The 18,428-nt window shown below is 43.5% G+C and overlaps 1 long non-coding RNA gene across 1 annotated transcript in view; it reads left to right on the top strand.

Moving 5' to 3' along the window:
• Window positions 1–17,964, top strand: part of LOC131814765 (uncharacterized) — a 106,699-nt gene extending 88,735 nt beyond the window's left edge. The window contains exon 4 of the long non-coding RNA XR_009347446.1: window positions 17,869–17,964. This is a non-coding gene — a long non-coding RNA (uncharacterized LOC131814765). The remainder of the gene's footprint in view (window positions 1–17,868) is intronic.
• Window positions 17,965–18,428: the final 464 nt, after the last annotated feature.

Below are 18,428 nucleotides of genomic sequence, written 5' to 3'. Positions count from 1 at the left end.
CAGGCCATGTCTCTCAGCAAGCCAGTGCATGCACTATCAGTGGTACCTCCATGAGATGGAGTACTATTCAGCACTGAAAAGGAATGACTTCCTGATACATGCAGTGTATGGACTTCAAGTAGTCATGCTTGATGGTGAAAGTGAGTCAGTGAAGCCAGACGAGAAAATAGAACATGTAATATGACCATAATATATCCATCTATATATGTCCATATATACATACGTCTATATATATATATATATATATATATCCATAATATGTCCATCTATATAAACATCTAGAAAATGCAAACAAGTGTACAGAGACAGAAAATACATCAGCATTTGCCTAAGTAGGCTGGGGTACGGGGTGGGGAGCTGGAGGAGCAATCACCCAGGGACACAGAAAGCTCAGATGGTGATAGCAGATAAGTCATTGATTCTGTTCTTTGTCTTGCTTGTGGTGACGGTTTTAGGGGTCTATGTACATGTCAAAATTTATCAGACTGTGTGTTTTAAGTAGGTACAATTTGTTGTAGGTCAAGTGTACCTCAATAAGGCTGTAAAAACAGAACAAAAAGGTTAAGTGGTGGCAAACAGACGAAAGGCAACAATAATAACAAAAACCTAGCTAAAGGCAGACACTGGAAGGGTCACTATGAGGTCCCCACACCTCCCCTGTCACCAGCGGGCTCCCCTCTCTGGGATGCAAGGATCTCCTTTGGGACCCACCCTTGACCTTGGCCAGAAGTTGTCTCCTTAGCCGTCTCTCTCCCTCTTATCATTAGTCTTCCCACCGGAGCACAAATGGACTTTTCTCATCTTACATTTAAAAGAAAAATAAAATGTCCTTTTTAACTAAATATATCCCCTAGATACTGCCCCCCCACGTACATACCCATACATACAACATACAGTCTCCCAGATCTGACCACAACACTCTTTATAATTTCCCCAAGCCTAGTGACCTTGAACACGACATCTCTGCACGAATAAGCTAACAGACTAGGATAAAAGCTACTATGAAATGCTTATTCTGTTAATACACGCTGGCTCTGGGTTTGGAGACCAGATAGACCTGCCCTGCAGCAGCTAGAGAGGGTAACTTGGAGGAGGTTACGTAACTCCCTTGGAAGTGTTCACTACCTGTAAAATGCATTCATGAGACCCGTCCGAGCGGCTTCGGAAAGCTGGTGTGAGGATTGAGTGCATTGTGTTTCCACGTGTGCCAGCAACCCCCAGGGAACATACAGACGCTGTCCATGCTCTGTTGCCCCACTTCTGGCCGCCTGGCCTCTGGAGACCATCTTCCTCCAGCTTCTCTGGCTTCTGGGGGTTAGTTCGTTTCCACGGGCCTGAGTCAGCGCAGCTCAGCACCCCACACCGATGGCTCACCTGTTCTCCTCCCATGCGCCGGTCTCTCTTCAGGCCCAGTGAGCATCGCTAGGCAGCAGGGCTCGCCCCCGCACGCACCCCGGGAACGCTGGCTGGGCGCGGAGCGTGGCAGCCCTGGCTGACTCACAGCTTTTAAATAGCTCTCATTCTCCAAGCCTGACTTAATGTCTAATATCTCCCTGAAACACTGATTTCTTTGGAGCAGCTTAATCTCCACGCACTCTTACATCCACCTTTCCCTGCAGCTGATCAGTACACCCACAAAATAAAATATAAACCAGTAGAAATAAAAGCCCTACACCTATAGTACTTATTCGTGTCTCTCACAGTAGGGCCACTGTTCAAGTATTCTCTTGGTTTATGTTTCTGTTCCCCTGAATACTGCATAATCCTTGAAGGTAAGAAGTTTTCTTCTGAATTATGTAGAAGTACAGACTATGGTGCTTGATTTAAATTTGTTCCATCAATTATGGTGATGCCAACTGGAAGGTCATAGATCCCCAGGCTACCACCCACCTCACAGATTTCCCTGCTTCTAGATTTCTCCTCTCTCTAGAATTCCTTTTCTTTTCATTTCTGTTCCAGAAAGCAGAGGCTGGGCTCAGACCATACGTCTTCCATGGGCTTGCTAATATTGCTTCTGTTTCAACTCTTCTCTTCCCACCCGTCCTTCTCTCGTACTAGAAACAGGATCTACGAGACCCATATGCCAGTTACTGGCTGTGGGAACGTGGGCGAGACTTTGAATCTCTCTGAGCTGTGGTTATCTAGGACTCTCAAATGACAGTGATGCCACCTGTCTCAGGAGCTCATGTGAGGGTCAAATGAGGTAACGCACCTGGGATTTCTTTGTGAACTGGTCCAGGATGAACTGATGAAAGGGGTAATTATCTGTCAGGGCTCTTAACTCGGTCTGTCTCGTGTCGTACTTGTCGGTGCATCTGTCTCCTGAACTGGTTTGGGAACTCCTGAAGGAGTGAAGACGGTTCCGCTCATTTCATAACTCACGCCATGCTGCGCTCACACAGATGCACAGTGGGGTGTGTTGATTCGCATGTGGTAAGTGTGTACTGCAGCCAGGCCCTTCCTACGGAGAAGCAAAGGCCGACCATGGCGTTTGTCCTTTTATAGACAGAAAAAAAAAAAAAAAAAAAAGAAGAAAGAGAGAGAGAATAATTAAAAAAAAAAGAAAAAGAAAAGAAAAAAAATCAAAACACACGCAAAATAAAACATATTTGCCCGTTTTTATGCACCAAAAGATGCTTTTCAACGGGGAAAGAGGCAGTTGTTTCCCCTGATAATTGCCACATGTTCGAAGACTGCAGAACAAGTCACCAACACAATTCATCAAACGAAATTATAGGAATTCAGGAAACAGCAAGTCCTAATTAAGCCAAAACAACCATCCACAGCAGACGCACTCTATTTTCAAGCCACGATCTTGTATTTTAGTGTCCCGCAGGGTTTTGGAGTCAGGACTTAGGGCCGAGGGGCTGAGCTAGGAGCCACAACTGGGTGATGGGACAGCTCTCGTGGGGGAGTTGGCGCCAGAAGGTCAGATGTTCATGCTCAAAGTCGGGACGTCTTCCAGCCGAGGAGGGGGTGGAGCTCTAAATGGACCAACTTACTGCCTGAGTCCAAAGATGGAGGATAATGTTGAGAATTCAGTTACCCATCATTCTCTTCCATATAACTGCTCTGGAGGTCTCTTCTGACCCTCCTGCCAGTGTTGGGTCATTTCTCTCTGTGTTTCTCTCTTCTTTGTTCACGTAGCCATAATCCCTCCTTGGGAACAAGAACAGCCCCCACTCCGTGTCGGGCCAGTCAGACTTTCAGGGAGGCTTTAAAAGAGGCTAAGTTAGTCCGATGATGTTAAGCTCGAAATCCCCAAGAAATGTTGACCATTTCTGGTCTGGATGTGACTTGGGAGACTTGAGAAGAGCTGTGGGCTGAAAATATGCGTGTGTTAATCCTCATCGTGCAGATGGCTGGCCATGTGGAAGGAATCTTCCAGGGCAGGAGATTATGCCCGTAAGAGAAGAGCAGAGTGGAGGGGAGGGCAGGAGGCCCCGAGACTCTGATTTACTGTTTATTTACTTGGCAAGGGAGTTTGGGCAAAGACCTTGATCATCCTGAGTGACAATTTCACATTCTGAAAAAGAATGACTCATTCTGTTATTCATTCAGCTGACAAATAATTTTCTAAAAGTTTATCATAAGCCAGATGCTGAGCAAGATATTAGGTACACAGGGGCAGACACGGCACAGATGTAGGCTTAGTACAGGTATGTAAATCCAGAGTGAGACCGAGACTGATGACAGGGACAGAGACAGGATGGTTGTGGTGCCCTCTCAGGAGGCAACCACTCTAGTCCTGGAGGATCAGAAGAGGCTTGTGGAAGAAAGCCATCTAAGAGGAGACCTGGGTTATCTGGGTGAAGGTTAGGAAGTGAGAAGAAGTGACCAGGATGGGGGACAAGCGCAAAAGCCCACGGACAAGAGGGGACATGGGGAAATTTGAGGTGTAGCATTTCCACATGATTCTGGGAAAGAGTGCCTGGGGAGAGATGAGAGAGGCGGGCTCCGTCCAGCTTATGAAGCATCTTGTAGGCTGGCTGTAGGAGGCTGACTTTCATCTCGAAGAAAGCTAAACAGGGGTTTTAGCCACAGGAATTCTTTTAATAGAATTGTGTTTCGGCAGTAGAATTCTTGTTTCACTCTGCCAGCTGGGTTGGGAATAGGAGGGTCAGTTAGGAAACCTAGTTTAAATAATCTGCATGAAGGACGGTGAGGCCCTGAACCAAACCAGAGGCTGCAGAGGTCAGGGAGGGAGGAGTCTGGCTCTACAGGCAGTGAAAGGGCCGGACATGGCAGCTGCTAGCGGCCCCAGGCCCCAGGGCGAGCAGAAGCAGGAGAAGCAGCTGCAGCAGGGAAACGGCCTTTGCTCTAAGCTTAGCAATGAGGAGCTACCACGACGACCTGTGACTCTTGTGAAGTTTCGTGTGTGTGTGTGTGTGTGTGTAATTGTGTGTTTGCCGCAAAGAAAACCATCAGCGAAAGCACCCTTTGCTTTGCACCACGGAGACTCTGAACTTCCTCACATCAGCATCTGACCTGGCCTCCTGTGCGCCCTAACTCCCTCCAGTCCTGCCCTCTCTCTTGCCCTAGGCCCTTCAGCTTTTACCTTCTTAGGAACAATTTCTCTTCTGTCTCTTGCACATTCAGACCGTCCCTCTCAATGAGCTTCTTCCTACGAGCGCTTAAGTACGCTCATGTCTTTCCCGAGCACAGGACTCAGCCCCGATCCTTCTGCCCGTCCATCTTTCTCGTCCCCTTTCCGGCCAAATGTCCCACAAGAATGGACCAAACTTACTGACCCCGTCTCTCCCCTTCACCTCACCACTCATGCGCCTGAGTCTGAGGTCTGGTCAGAATTCCTGTTATTTGTGTCTACAGACTGTTTTTCACATTGAAAAATACAGAAGAGAACCGAGAATAACAAAAAGCTGTGTAATCAACAACAGAAAATTTTTAAAATGTTAACTGTTTCCCCATTTACTTGAGAAGGAGTTTTTCGAGAAACGAAGCTGCCGTTGAGGCCGCAGCCCCAGGCCCTTCATTCTCTCTTCGGGCAGGTGTTACCAGGAGCCAACCAGGCAGCCTCCCTGTCCGTGTCCTGCTCTTCGGGGCTAGCGCACATGTTGCTGAAGTCACGAAAAAGTAAAAATAAAAAGAATAGTTTATATTTAAGTGCTTAGGGGAAACGGGGAAGATTATTCTTTTTCTGAGAATAAGATAGGGAACAGTAAGTCCCCTGGGGACTCCCTGGGGGAGATACTTTCTGTTGAAAGAGGCGGGTCTCAGATTCCCCTTTGGAGCTGCAGGAAATACAGTGCCTTCTGCTGGCTTGGTTACAAAATCCAAGCTTTTGGTTAGCAAATCCAAGCTTTCAGGTGTACACTTCAGTGACACGTATGACATTGCTTCAGAAAGTAACTCATTCCATATTCCTGGCTTAGACAGAAGATTGTTTTTTACTTTGAGTTCTCTTTTCAGGTATTTCCATGCAACCACTACACACGACACACGTGTGGCTCAAACAGACACATTCTCCTTTCTAATAATGATGACATGTCTTGGGGCAGGGGGCAGGACTTGAAAATACCACGCCCGCGGTAAAGTGATGCACCAGAGCGAGCGAGGGCGGGGAGAGGAAGGCAGGGAGAGGGTGGCTGAGTGAGGGTTAGTCACAGACATGCTCCGGTTATCATCTTTGATGCCTGCCACTCACACCGACACACGTACACACGTGTACATCCACACACAGATGTACACATGTAAGGAAAAATGTGTGCAGTTGGGGGGAAATCAGATCTGGGGCTCTACCTTTTCCTAAACCCTGTGTTTCAGCAGAGTGTTGTGTACGCCTGCTGGTTGCTATGGAAACAGTCTGAGGAGCTCGCCCCATGCCTTGTGTCTAGCGTCACGAGGGAGACACTCAGAAATGCAAATAACAAGGTGGTTTAAGAAGAGATTAGAGAAGCAGTGTAACCTGTTTTTTTTTTTTTTAATTTTTTATTTCTTTTCAGCATAACAGTATTCATTGCTTTTGTACCGTACCCAGTGCTCCATGCAATCCGTGCCCTCTCTAATACCCACCACCTGGTACCCCGACCTCCCACCCCCCACCCCTTCAAACCCCTCAGATTGTTTTTCAGAGTCCATAGTCTCTCATGGTTCACCTCCCCTTCCAATTTCCCTCAACTCCCTTCTCCTCTCCATCCACAGACTCAAAAACTTCTTAAAGCTACCTATCTAAAGAGTCTACGTAGCCACAGATAGGACTAGATCTGTCACTAGTTTTGTTAGTGAAAGGCTGCCAGGCATCCTAGTTCAGCTAGAAAATAACATCAATCTATATAGTTTTGAGGGCCAAGAAGTTTTTGAGAAAAAAACAGACCAGAAGACAGAAAGTCTGTCTTCTAGTACCAAATCACAGCTGTGAACCTATTTGCCCTTGATTAGATCATATTTCCCCTCGTTTTCTCAATGCTCTTTGTAAATTGAGAAGAAAACACCAGGTAATTCCAACAGATTGCATCACTTAGGAGGCTTTAGGTTGGAAAAAAAAAAATTAAAATTGGCTTCAAAATAAAGGAAATGTATTGGATCATGAAATGGAAAATTCCAGAAGTGACCTAGCTTCAGATAAGGTTTAATTTAATGCTCAGCAATGTCACCAAGGACCCAGTTTTGATATCAACTTCATCCTGAGGCTGGTCCCAAGATGGTGGCCAACAGTCTCAGAGCTCCATGGTACCTCATGGAACAGGAAAGAGAGTGTGTTTGCACTGGAAAGCCAAGAATCATTCTGAAAGTTACCAGGGTTGAAGCAGCTTGGGTAGCAAACCAACCGCTTTAAGGATGAAATGTATTTACTGCCTGAATATAGGGCATACATGCTCCAAATCTGGCACAGAGACAGGATTCAGTTTCCTTGGAAATACATGAATCTGTAAATGGGAATCAGAAACAGTTGGGAATTCTGAGGAGATAAGCAACAAATGTCTAGTCTGGGGTGTCTCTAGTTCTGATATATTTTATTTGCATTTTCTGTGCTAGTGGAGATGTAAGTTGACTTTGAGCATGAAAGGAAATGCTATATATGAAGGTGCTTGTGCTTGGAAGTTCCTACTGCCCTTGAATTTTTCCCTAAAACTAACCCTGAAAGAAAATTGCCCAATAACTTCTTAGTTCAAGGTTTTTTGATCTTCTAATAGTTAAGAAAAAATGAAGCCTGTAGAAGAGGAGGGATATTACACATACACACTTCATATGGAAGATATTTCCATTCTACTAAATAGTACTTGTCCTTCCTCTGTTTTGAATTTCTGGTCCTCAAAACTCATCTGAAATTTTTCTCTATAGATTTATAAATCTTTGATTCTATTAACTTTCTAAGGATTTTGATAGGAAGCTTGATTCTTGGTGGATAGAAACACATTTCTCCTTCCTTCATGTCCCTTCGATACATACACACACACACGTCTACACAGACACTAGTGAAGAGAGACCAGTATCTGCAAGGAGGCAAATCAAGAGTTTTGTCAGTTTGGACATTCCGGGTGGAGGTAACAAAAGCCCAATTCCAAAATGCTTTACACATAGTAAGTAGAAATCTAAAGTTAAAACAGGGCTAAGTTGGTAAATTTATCAGCTGGACTCTATCATCAAGGACCTGGGTTCTTCCTACAGTGCCACCATGCTTTCCTCAGCACGCTGGCACTGGCATATCTTTTTAGGATGACTAACCCCATGGTGCCAAGACGGCTGTCACAACTGTAAGCATCACATGATGATGGCAAATCTAAACATTAGAAAGTGTGGCTTTTCCTCATGCTTTTTTAAATGCAAGATGAAATCTTTCCCTGGACCATTACCTCCCTCCAAACAGAATCCCCCTCATGACTGGACAGAACAGTACAACATGCCTGTTCTTCTACATCTCTGGAGAGACGAATTACCCCAGTTGGTTACCTGTCAGGTTCATCTCTGGAAGCACAACAATGCTAAGCATAGCATTGCTGATGCTAACTGAGTCTGCGACACTGAATTTTCAGAAGGAAATGCTCTAGGGAGAAAGGGTAGCACGAAGCCCGCCTCACCTCATAGTAGACTTCGTCGTGTGTCGTTGGGAATAAGGGGGTTACACACCTGTTCCGAAAAGGCCACTGTATTACAAATACCAAAAATGTGTACTGCAGTCACTCCTGTGTTCAATTCATGTTCCTCCTCTTATTACTGGCCGTGGGAATAAGGGTGAGTGTTTTATCATCACTGTGCCTTCATTTACCCCTCTGTACCGTGGGAATAGCATCCCAGCATTAGCTTCACCATGGACTTCTGAAAGCTAGAGGAAATGGCACGTAGATATGCTCGTATTTCATGAAGAGTTCTTCCGTTCCTATTTTCCGTTTTTTTCTCACAAAAAACTACTAAAACAATGAAAAACTACTAAAAATTTAATCAGGGAAGAGGCATGATTTGATATGTGTTTTGATAAGATAAAACTCAAGGTGGATAAAGTGAAGGTTTGGGTGATTTTTTTCTACTTATGGACACATTCCCTAAGCTCCAAAAATGCCATTTATTCTATTAATTGTTAAAATTTAGAACTATTAAAATTCAGGGGAGAGTTTTTATTAAAATATGTCCTTGGGCTATTCCCACTCTGCACTTTAGTTTACCATCCAGGAAAAAAAAGTTTAAATAATTGAGTGAGCCAAGGTTTTCCTGGCAGAAAACAGGCTACTCTCCTCTCAGGAGGTTATGCTTGCTTACTTCTCCAAAGTCTCCCTTTATCGGAGATTCTGTGTCCTTGCTCAATATGGAGTTGAGCAACTCTTCAGTCCCTTGTTGGGAAATGTCCTGTAGAGGGAAGAGAGCTTTCTGCTATGGAGCTGTTGGTCATGCTTTTTGGAGGATGGTTATGGTTTTAGAATGTTACCCTGAGTGGAAAAGAATTTACCATGCTAATGGACATCAGAAGAAAGCAGGAGTGGCAATCCTATATCAGATCAATTAGATTTTAAGCCAAAGACTATAATAAGAGATGAGGAAGGACACTATATCATACTCAAAGGGTCTGTCCAACAAGAAGATCTAACAATTTTAAATGTCTATGCCCCCAATGTGGGAGCAGCCAACTATATAAACCAATTAATAACAAAATCAAAGAAACACACCAACAATAATACAATAATAGTAGGGGAATTTAACACTCCCCTCACTGAAATGGACAGATCATCCAAGCAAAAGATCAACAAGGAAATAAAGGCCTTAAATGACACACTGGACCAGATGGACATCACAGATATATTCAGAACATTTCATCCCAAAGCAACAGAATACACATTCTTCTCTAGTGCACATGGAACATTCTCCAGAATAGATCACATCCTCGGTCCTAAATCAGGACTCAACCAGTATCAAAAGATTGGGATCATTCCCTGCATATTTTCAGATCACAATGCTCTGAAGCTAGAACTCAACCACAAGAGGAAGTTTGGAAAGAACCCAAATACATGGAGACTAAACAGCATCCTTCTAAAGAATTAATGGGTCAACCAGGAAATTAAAGAAGAATTGAAAAAAATCATGGAAACAAATGATAATGAAAATACAACGGTTCAAAATCTGTGGGACACAACAAAGGCAGTCCTGAGAGGAAAATATATAGCGGTACAAGCCTTTCTCAAGAAACAAGAAAGGTCTCAGGTACACAACCTAACCCTACACCTAAAGGAGCTGGAGAAAGAACAAGAAAGAAACCCTAAACCCAGCAGGAGAAGAGAAATCATAAAGATCAGAGCTGAAATCAATGAAATAGAAACCAAAGAAACAATAGAACAAATCAACGAAACTAGGAGCTGGTTCTTTGAAATAATTAATAAAATTGATAAACCCCTGGCCAGACTTATCAAAGAGAAAAGAGAAAGGACCCATATAAATAAAATCATGAATGAAAGAGGAGAGATCACAACTAACACCAAAGAAATACAAACAATTATAAGAACATACTATGAGCAACTCTATGCTAACAAATTTGACAATCTGGAAGAAATGGATGCATTCCTAGAAACATATAAACTACCACAACTGAACCAGGAAGAAATAGAAAGCCTGAACAGACCCATAACCAGTAAGGAGATTGAAACAGTCGTTAAAAATCTCCAAACAAACAAAAGCCCAGGGCCATACGGCTTCCCGGGGGATTCTACCAGACATTTAAAGAAGAACTAATTCCTATTCTCCTGAAACTGTTCCAAAAAATAGAAATGGAAGGAAAACTTCCAAACTCATTTTATGAGGCCAGCATCACCTTGATCCCAAAACCAGACAAGGATCCCATCAAAAAAGAGAGCTATAGACCAATATCCTTGATGAACACAGATGCGAAAATTCTCACCAAAATACTAGCCAATAAGATTCAACAGTACATTAAAAGGATTATTCACCACGACCAAGTGGGATTTATTCCAGGGTTGCAAGGTTGGTTCAACATCTGCAAATCAATCAATGTGATACAACACATCAATAAAAGAAAGAAGAAGAACGATATGATACTCTCAATAGATGCTGAAAAAGCATTTGACAAAGTACAGCATCCCTTCCTGATCAAAACTCTTCAAAGTGTAGGTATAGAGGGCACATACCTCATATTATCAAAGCCATCTATGAAAAACCACCGCAAATATCATTCTCAATGGAGAAAAACTGAAAGCTTTTCCGCTAAGGTCAGGAACATGGCAGGGATGTCCATTATCACCACTGCTATTCAACATAGTACTAGAAGTTCTAGCCTCAGCAATCAGACAACAAAAGGAAATTAAAGGCATCCAAATAGGCAAAGAAGAAGTTAAACTATCACTTTTTGTAGATGATATGATACTATATGTGGAAAATCCAAAAGACTCCACTCCCAAACTGCTAGAACTTGTACAGGAATTCAGTAAAGTGTCAGGATATAAAATCAATGCACAGAAATCAGTTGCATTTCTCTACACCAACAAGACAGAAGAAAGAGAAATTAAGGAGTCAATCCCATTTACAATTGCACCCCAAACCATAAGATACCTAGGAATAAACCTAACCAAAGAGGCTAAGAATCAATACTCAGAAAACTATAAAGTACTCATGAAAGAAATTGAGGAAGACACAAAGAAATGGGAAAATGTTCCATGCTCCTGGATTGGAAGAATAAATATTGTGAAAATGTCTATGCTACCTAAAGCAATCTACACATTTAATGCAATTTCTATCAAAGTACCACCGATCTTTTTCAAAGAAATGGAACAAATAATTCTAAAATTTATATGGAACCAGAAAAGACCTCGAATAGCCAAAGGAATATTGAAAAAGAAAGCCAACGTTGGTGGCATCACAATTCCAGACTTCAAGCTCTATTACAAAGCTGTCATCATCAAGACAGCATGGTACTCGCACAAAAACAGACACATAGATCAATGGAACAGAATAGAGAGCCCAGAAATGGACCCTCAACTCTATGGTCAACTAATCTTCGACAAAGCAGGAAAGAATGTCCAATGGAAAAAAGACAACCACTTCAATAAATGGTGTTGGGAAAATTGGACAGCCACATGCAGAAAAATGAAATTGGACCATTTCCGTACACCACATACAAAAATAGACTCAAAATGGATGAAGGGCCTCAATGTGAGAAAGGAATCCATCAAAATCCTTGAGGAGAACACAAGCAGCAACCTCTTCGACCTCAGCCGCAGCAACATCTTCCTAGGAACATCGCCAAAGGCAAGGGAAGCAAGGTAAAAATGAACTATTGGGATTTTATCAAGATCAAAAGTTTTTGCACAGCAAAGGAAACAGTTAACAAAACCAAAAGACAACTGACAGAATGGGAGAAGTTATTTGCAAACGACATATCAGATAAAGGGCTAGTGTCCAAAATCTACAAAGAGCTTATCAAACTCAACACCCAAAGAACAAATAATCCAATCAAGAAATGGGCAGAGGACATGAACAGACATTTCTGCAAAGAAGACACATGAAAAAGTCCTCCATATCATTCGGCATCAGGGAAATAACAATCAAAACCACAATGAGATATCACCTCACACCAGTCAGAATGGCTAAAATCAACAAATCAGGAAATGACAGATGCTGGCAAGGATGCGGAGAAAGGGGAACCCTCCTACACTGTTGGTGGGAATGCAAGCTGGTGCAACCACTCTGGAAAACAGCATGGAGATTCCTCAAAATGTTGAAAATAGAACTGCCCTATGACCCAGCAATTGCATTACTAGGTATTTACCCTAAATATACAAACGTAGTGAACCGAAGGGGCACGTGCACCCAAATGTTTATAGCAGCCATGTCCACAATAGCCAAACTATGGAAAGAGCCTAGATGTCCATCAACAGATGAATGGATAAAGAAGATATGGTATACATACACAATGGAATACTATGCAGCCATCAAAAGAAATGAAATCTTGCCATTTGCGACAACATGGTTGGAACTAGAGGGTATCATGCTTAGCGAAATAAGTCAAGCAGAGAAAGACAACTATCATATGATCTCCCTGATATGAGGAAGTGGTGATGCAACATGGGGGCTTAAGTGGGTAGGAGAAGAATAAATGAAACAAGATGGGATTGGGAGGGAGACAAACCATAAGTGACTCTTAATCTCACAAAACAAACTGAGGGTTGCTGGGGGGAGGGGGGTTGGGGAAAGGGTGGTGGGGTTATGGACATTGGGGAGGGTATGTGGTTTGGTGAGTGCTGTGAAGTGTGTAAACCTGGCGATTCACAGACCTGTACCCCTGGGGATACCAATATATGTTTATAACAAATAAAAAAAATTAAAAATTAAAAAAAAAAAAAAGAATGTTACCCTGAGGGGAACTCGGGTGGCTTTGTCGTGAAGCGTCTGCCTTCGGCTCAAGTCATCCCCAGGTCCTGGGTTTGAGCCCCTCATCGGGCTCTCTGCTCCATGAGAAGCCTGTTCTCCCTCTCCCACTCCCTCTGCTTGCACTCCCTCTCTCGCTGTCTCTCTCTGTCAAATAAATAAATTAAAAATCTTAAAAATAAAAAAAGAAAGAATGTCACCTTAAGTTTCTTCAATTTGGGGGCGAATTTCACATAAATTCAGTGATTTACTTACATTATTTGGACAGTTTAATCTAGAAAGGCCTGTTTATTCTCAGTCCTTTTCCAGCTAAGAATGAAATGGTACTTAGATTATCTTCCCTTCATTCCTTGAAATCAACATCATTTGGTGGATGGAATGCGGCAGCTGGGATCCCATTGATCTGTGCTCTAGAAAACACGGAAGCATCAATCAATACAGTATTTGAACTTCTACTCACTGGTAGTAAATCCCCGGATTCACTGCTGACTGATCCGTCACATGGAAATGGGAAGGATCTTCGAAAACCAACAGATGAGGTGGCCAAAATCATTAGACTGGAAAACGCGTGGCTCCTCTGGTTTTGACCGCCTGAATGACTGCATGGAATCAAAGACTCCACAATCACTTTTCAAAAGCTGGAAGGAAGCCTGAAGCTTGCCTACTTTAAAAGTCTTTTATTTATCATACTTGCTGTGTAGCTAATTTAGTGCTAAACTTTTAGATTAAGTTTCCAAAGGGACAACTGGGGTCATATATGTTTGCAAGTTCCATTCATGCATTCATTTTATTTACTCAGTCACAAATGCTATCTGTTATGTGTCACCTACCACATGAGGACAGAGAATATAACCTGCAACATGATCCTGTTCTCAAGAAACTTAGATAACATTAAGTATCATGGTAAACTTGAAAAAGATACAAATATGGGCAAAGAATATTGCTAAGGAACATCAAGTCACACTGAACACTTAGGAAATGTTTCCTAGAGAAGGTAATGATTGTATTTGTTTCTAGAGGATGATTAGGAGATGGCTCGATTATGAAGGCAGTGGTGCCAGTGGGAGGGGAATTACAACAAAGTGAGTATCACAAAGGCCCCTGAGGTAGGTAGCAGCAGAAGCACACAGTTCTCCCCACAGGGTGAGTGGGCGGGGGTGGTGACTGGATTGCCGTAGGTGGTCTGGGAAGAACTGGTAGATAGAAGGAGGTCAGAATCAGAATGGAAAGAGTTTTGCATTCCAAGCTAAAGCACTTCCATTTTACCTGAAAAGACACTTCTTTGGGAAACTTCTTTCTGGCTTCTGTGATGAGGGGAACTTCTCTCGGAAGTGCTTATACCACCATGAGTCTCTTCTGTGGAGCTTATCACAGATGTTCTTTGAGTTCACCTACAGGAGCAAGGGCTTGGTCCATGTCTTTCTCCTTGGCCACATTGCAAGCCCACTGTGCTTCTGCTCGTCTACCACGCATACCTTTGTTTATCGTGGGTGCTCGACCAGCAGCTCCATGAGCGCAGGGACTCCATTCGTATCCTTCAACTTTGTGTGGCCGGAATTACAGTGCCTGGCACGCGGTGGACATTTAGTAAATGGTGGCTGAGTGAACAAACGAATGCCAACCGTGGGGAGCCGCTGGAGATTCTCAGGAAGTGAATGACTTGCCAGATCAGTCTTAAATGAGGAACTGGAGGAGGATCATACCAGAGGCAAAGGGACTAGCTAGGAGGCTACAGGAGTAGTACTGTTGAGATGAATACAGGTGTCTGAAGTAAAGTTCTGTCAGAGGAAGTGGCTGGATAAAACACACTTCAGAGCAGGAAACAGATTTATTGAGGAAGAAAACATACTTGTAGATACTACAAAGCTTGGTATCTGTATCAGTTGGTATTTTATTGGCTGGGGGAATAAATGAAATTGAGATATCTAGGATGGCTATCACAGGTTGAGTTCCCACAAAATAGACTCAGGTATATGAGTTTTATGAGGAGGTGCTCTTGGCATTAACACCTGTGACGGGGGAGAGGCAGGGAGGGACTGGGAGGGGAGGAGAGGAGACGGAATAAACCAGGTTTTGCAGAGAAGGAAGCTGGGGTTGGATGCAGTCTCATGAAGTCCTCAGCCAACACTACGAAGAACTCTGACACTGAGATGGCCCTGTGAGTAGGCCTGAGTTTGAGGAGAGGCTGATATTTTATATTTTTGTGTTGGTCCTTCACTGAATGAACACTGCCCAAGACAGCGGCACAACCTTCAGCAAGGCAGTCCTCTTCAACTCCAGCCGCTCTGAAGAGGCCTCATGGAGCTGCCCACCACCAACACTCCCACAGGGAAGGAAGCACCTCTTTCGGTCATGAAGGAGAATCCGGGTGGCACATCGCAGCAACCACTGCAATGAATCCCCATTCTGAGCAACTGAAGGGACAGTTGAAGGTGAATTTTGAGGGTAAACTATTAATTCAGTTTTTTAATATAAAGGCTAGAGTCTGTGGATCACCTGTAAAGAACAGCCCCAGAAGGTCTGGGTTGCAGTTGTGGAATCATTATAGTGGAAGCAGTGGTGAAAGATAAAGGAAACAGAGAAAAATTGGACCTGAGCAAAGGGAGGGATAATAGGATGAGGCCAAGAGAAGATGGAATTTTAGACAAAGAAGCGAGTGACCATCCCTAAACCTACCAAGATAAGAACCCCAAACCATAGGCTGAATTTAGCAAACTTGCTGACTTCTGCCGAAGTGCTTGCACAGAATGGGGCAGGGGCAGAAACACGGTTGTAGCACGTGAAGGCCAAGCCGGTAGCAAGTGCCGTTGCTGTGTGAGGATGGGGAAGACTGTTCTCTACAGACCCCGGTGTGGGTAGGGAAGCTGGGTCACAAGGTAGTGGAGAGAGGGGGACACGGTGGTCAAGCAAGGTTTTGTTTGGTTTTGGTTTAAGACAGAAAGGGTAAAATATCTTTATGCCAAAAGAAGAATAGCCACTACAACGTCGAGGACCAGCAGGAAGGGCTCGAGGAGAGAACGTCAGGAGATGAGCAAGGATAGGCTCAAAAGCTGTGGGAAGGAGGGACGTTTGGAGGGGTGGGAGGGACTAAGGGAAGCGGTGGGCATGTGGAACTGGGAACTCACGCCTCAGTTTTCTCACAGAAGTAGGTCAAAGTGTCACACAGGTGATGACAGGGGTCCAGAAACAAGAGATGATGAAATTAGTGAACAAGAACATTGAACCCTCTTCTACAAATATGTTCCATATGTTCAAGTAAGGAAAATCCAAACATAGTGAGGAGATAAATAGAAGATATAAAAAGAACCAAATGCAATTTCTAGAGATGCAAAATGCAATATCCAAAGTGGAAATTTAACCAAATGGAATTAACAGTGGCTTAGACCCCAGGGAAAACTCACAAGACTCAAAGAGCAGCTGTTCAAAATCGATCACAGGGAGGGAAAATAACAAACAAACTAGAAAAAAGGTGAGGAAGGAAAGGTTTGCAGAGGCACAGAGGAAATGCCTCCTGGGAGATGTTCGGAGGGCATAAACCTTGAATGACCTTCAACCTGACAAGACAGAGGTAGGAGTCAAGGAGATGCAGGTGAAGAGCTGATCCCAGGGTCCGTGGTGGAGTAGGACCTTTCATTTATTTATTTTCGATGCACTTACCAAAGCATGCTACCATTTCTGTGTCCTTTCTGTGTGCTATACTTTGTCCTCCGCCCTAAGAGATACAAAGAGGTACCAGATGCTGTTTACAGTCTGTAGAGGGAGGCAGGCAAGTTAGCAAGCCATTACAGAACAGGATGCTGAGTACAAGGACAAGTCTGTGGACAGTTAAGAAGGTCTCTGCTTCCCAGGCCATGCAGAGTCCATGCCCAGCTGACCATGAGCGTGAGCGCCTCCTTAAATTTCCCACCCTGATGCGTCCCTGGTCTTATTCTTCCTGGCTGCTGGGTAGGACAAGTCAATGATAGTGGGGAGAAGTACTGGATTTAGGTTTCAACTACCCATGGTTCCTCCTGTTGGTTCAGTGTTCCTACCTGCTTTAAGGCGCAATCCAGCATTTGAGGGAAGCCCGAGCCTTTGGATTCTGGAGTAGAACTGCTCATTGCTGAAGCTTTGGTCTAGAGGTCTTTCCTAGCAATAACACCACTAACAAACCAAAAGTGAAAATTAGAGCTACCCTACGACCCAGCAATTGCACTATATGAGGTATTTACCACAAAGATACGCATGCAGTGATCTGAAGGGACACCTGCACCCCAAGGTTTATAGCAGGAATGTCCACAACAACCAAGTAGGGAAAGAGCCCAGAGGTCCATCGGCAGATGACTGGAAAAAGAAGAGGTGGTGTATGTACACAGTGGAATACTATGCAGCCATCAAAAATGAAATCTTTCCATTTGCAATGACGTGGATGGAGCTAGAGGGTATTACATTAAGTGAAACAAGTCAGAGAAAGACAATTATCATGGGATCTCACTCATGTGGAATTTAAGAAACAAAGGATCATAGGGGAAGGGCAGGGAAAATAAAGCAAGATGAAATCAGAGAGAGAGGAAAAAACCATAAGAGACTCTTAACTGGGCACCTGGGTGGCTCAGTCATTTAGCATCTGCCTTCGGCTCAGATAATGGTCCCAGGGTTCTGGGATCGAGCTCTGCATTGAGCTCCCTGCTCAGCGGGAAGGCTGCTTCTCCCTCTCCACTCTCTCTGCTTGTGTTCCCTCTCTTACTGTGTCTTTCTCTGTCAAATAAATAAATAAAATAATAAAATAAAGAAATTAAATTAAATTAAAGACTCTTAACCATAGGAAATAAACCGAGGGCTGCTGGAGGAGACGAGGGTAGAGGGATGGGGTAACTGGGTGGTGGGCGTTCAGGAGAACACGTGATGTGATGAGCACTGGGTGTTCTATGCGTCTCATGAATCACGGACCTCGACCTCTGAAGCTCATAATGCACTATATGTTAGCTAATTGAATTTAATTAACATTTAAATTAAAATTAATAAAAGGTTAAATTTCTTTCATACCTTCCTCCTTTGACCCAGCACCCCCTTTTTATTTTCTACCTTCTCACCAATGACCCTGCATTGCACATGTCGTCTTTTCTACTGGACTGTGAGCCATCTGAGGACCAGGACTACCTTATTCAATGTTGCGGGTTGGTTTTTTGTTTATTTGTTTTTGTAAAATATTTTAATTATTACAGTAATATATATATATATATATACATATATATATATATAACAAACTCTTCCATTATAATCTTTTTTATAATTAACGTATAATATATTATTTGCTCCAGGGTTACAGGTCTGGGAATAATCAGTCCAACACACTTCACAGCACTCACCAGAGCACACACCCTCCCCAGTGTCCATCACGCAGCCACCTTCTCCTGACCCCCTCTCCCCAGCAACCCTCAGTTTGTTTCCTGAGATTAAGAGTTTCTTATGGTTTGTCTCCTTCCACGGTCCCATCTTGTTTCATTTTTTCATCTCAACCTCCCATGACCCCCCCCTGCCCTGCCTCTCAAATTCCTCATATCAGACAGATGATATGATAATTGTCTTTCTCTGATTGACTTATTTTGCTCAGCATAATACCC

The sequence above is a fragment of the Mustela lutreola genome, chromosome 14 (genome assembly GCF_030435805.1).
Source record: "Mustela lutreola isolate mMusLut2 chromosome 14, mMusLut2.pri, whole genome shotgun sequence".
Classification (NCBI taxonomy): domain Eukaryota; kingdom Metazoa; phylum Chordata; class Mammalia; order Carnivora; family Mustelidae; genus Mustela; species Mustela lutreola.
The sequence above is the reverse complement of the archived record's forward strand: the minus strand, read 5'-3'. Positions and strand labels throughout refer to the sequence as shown.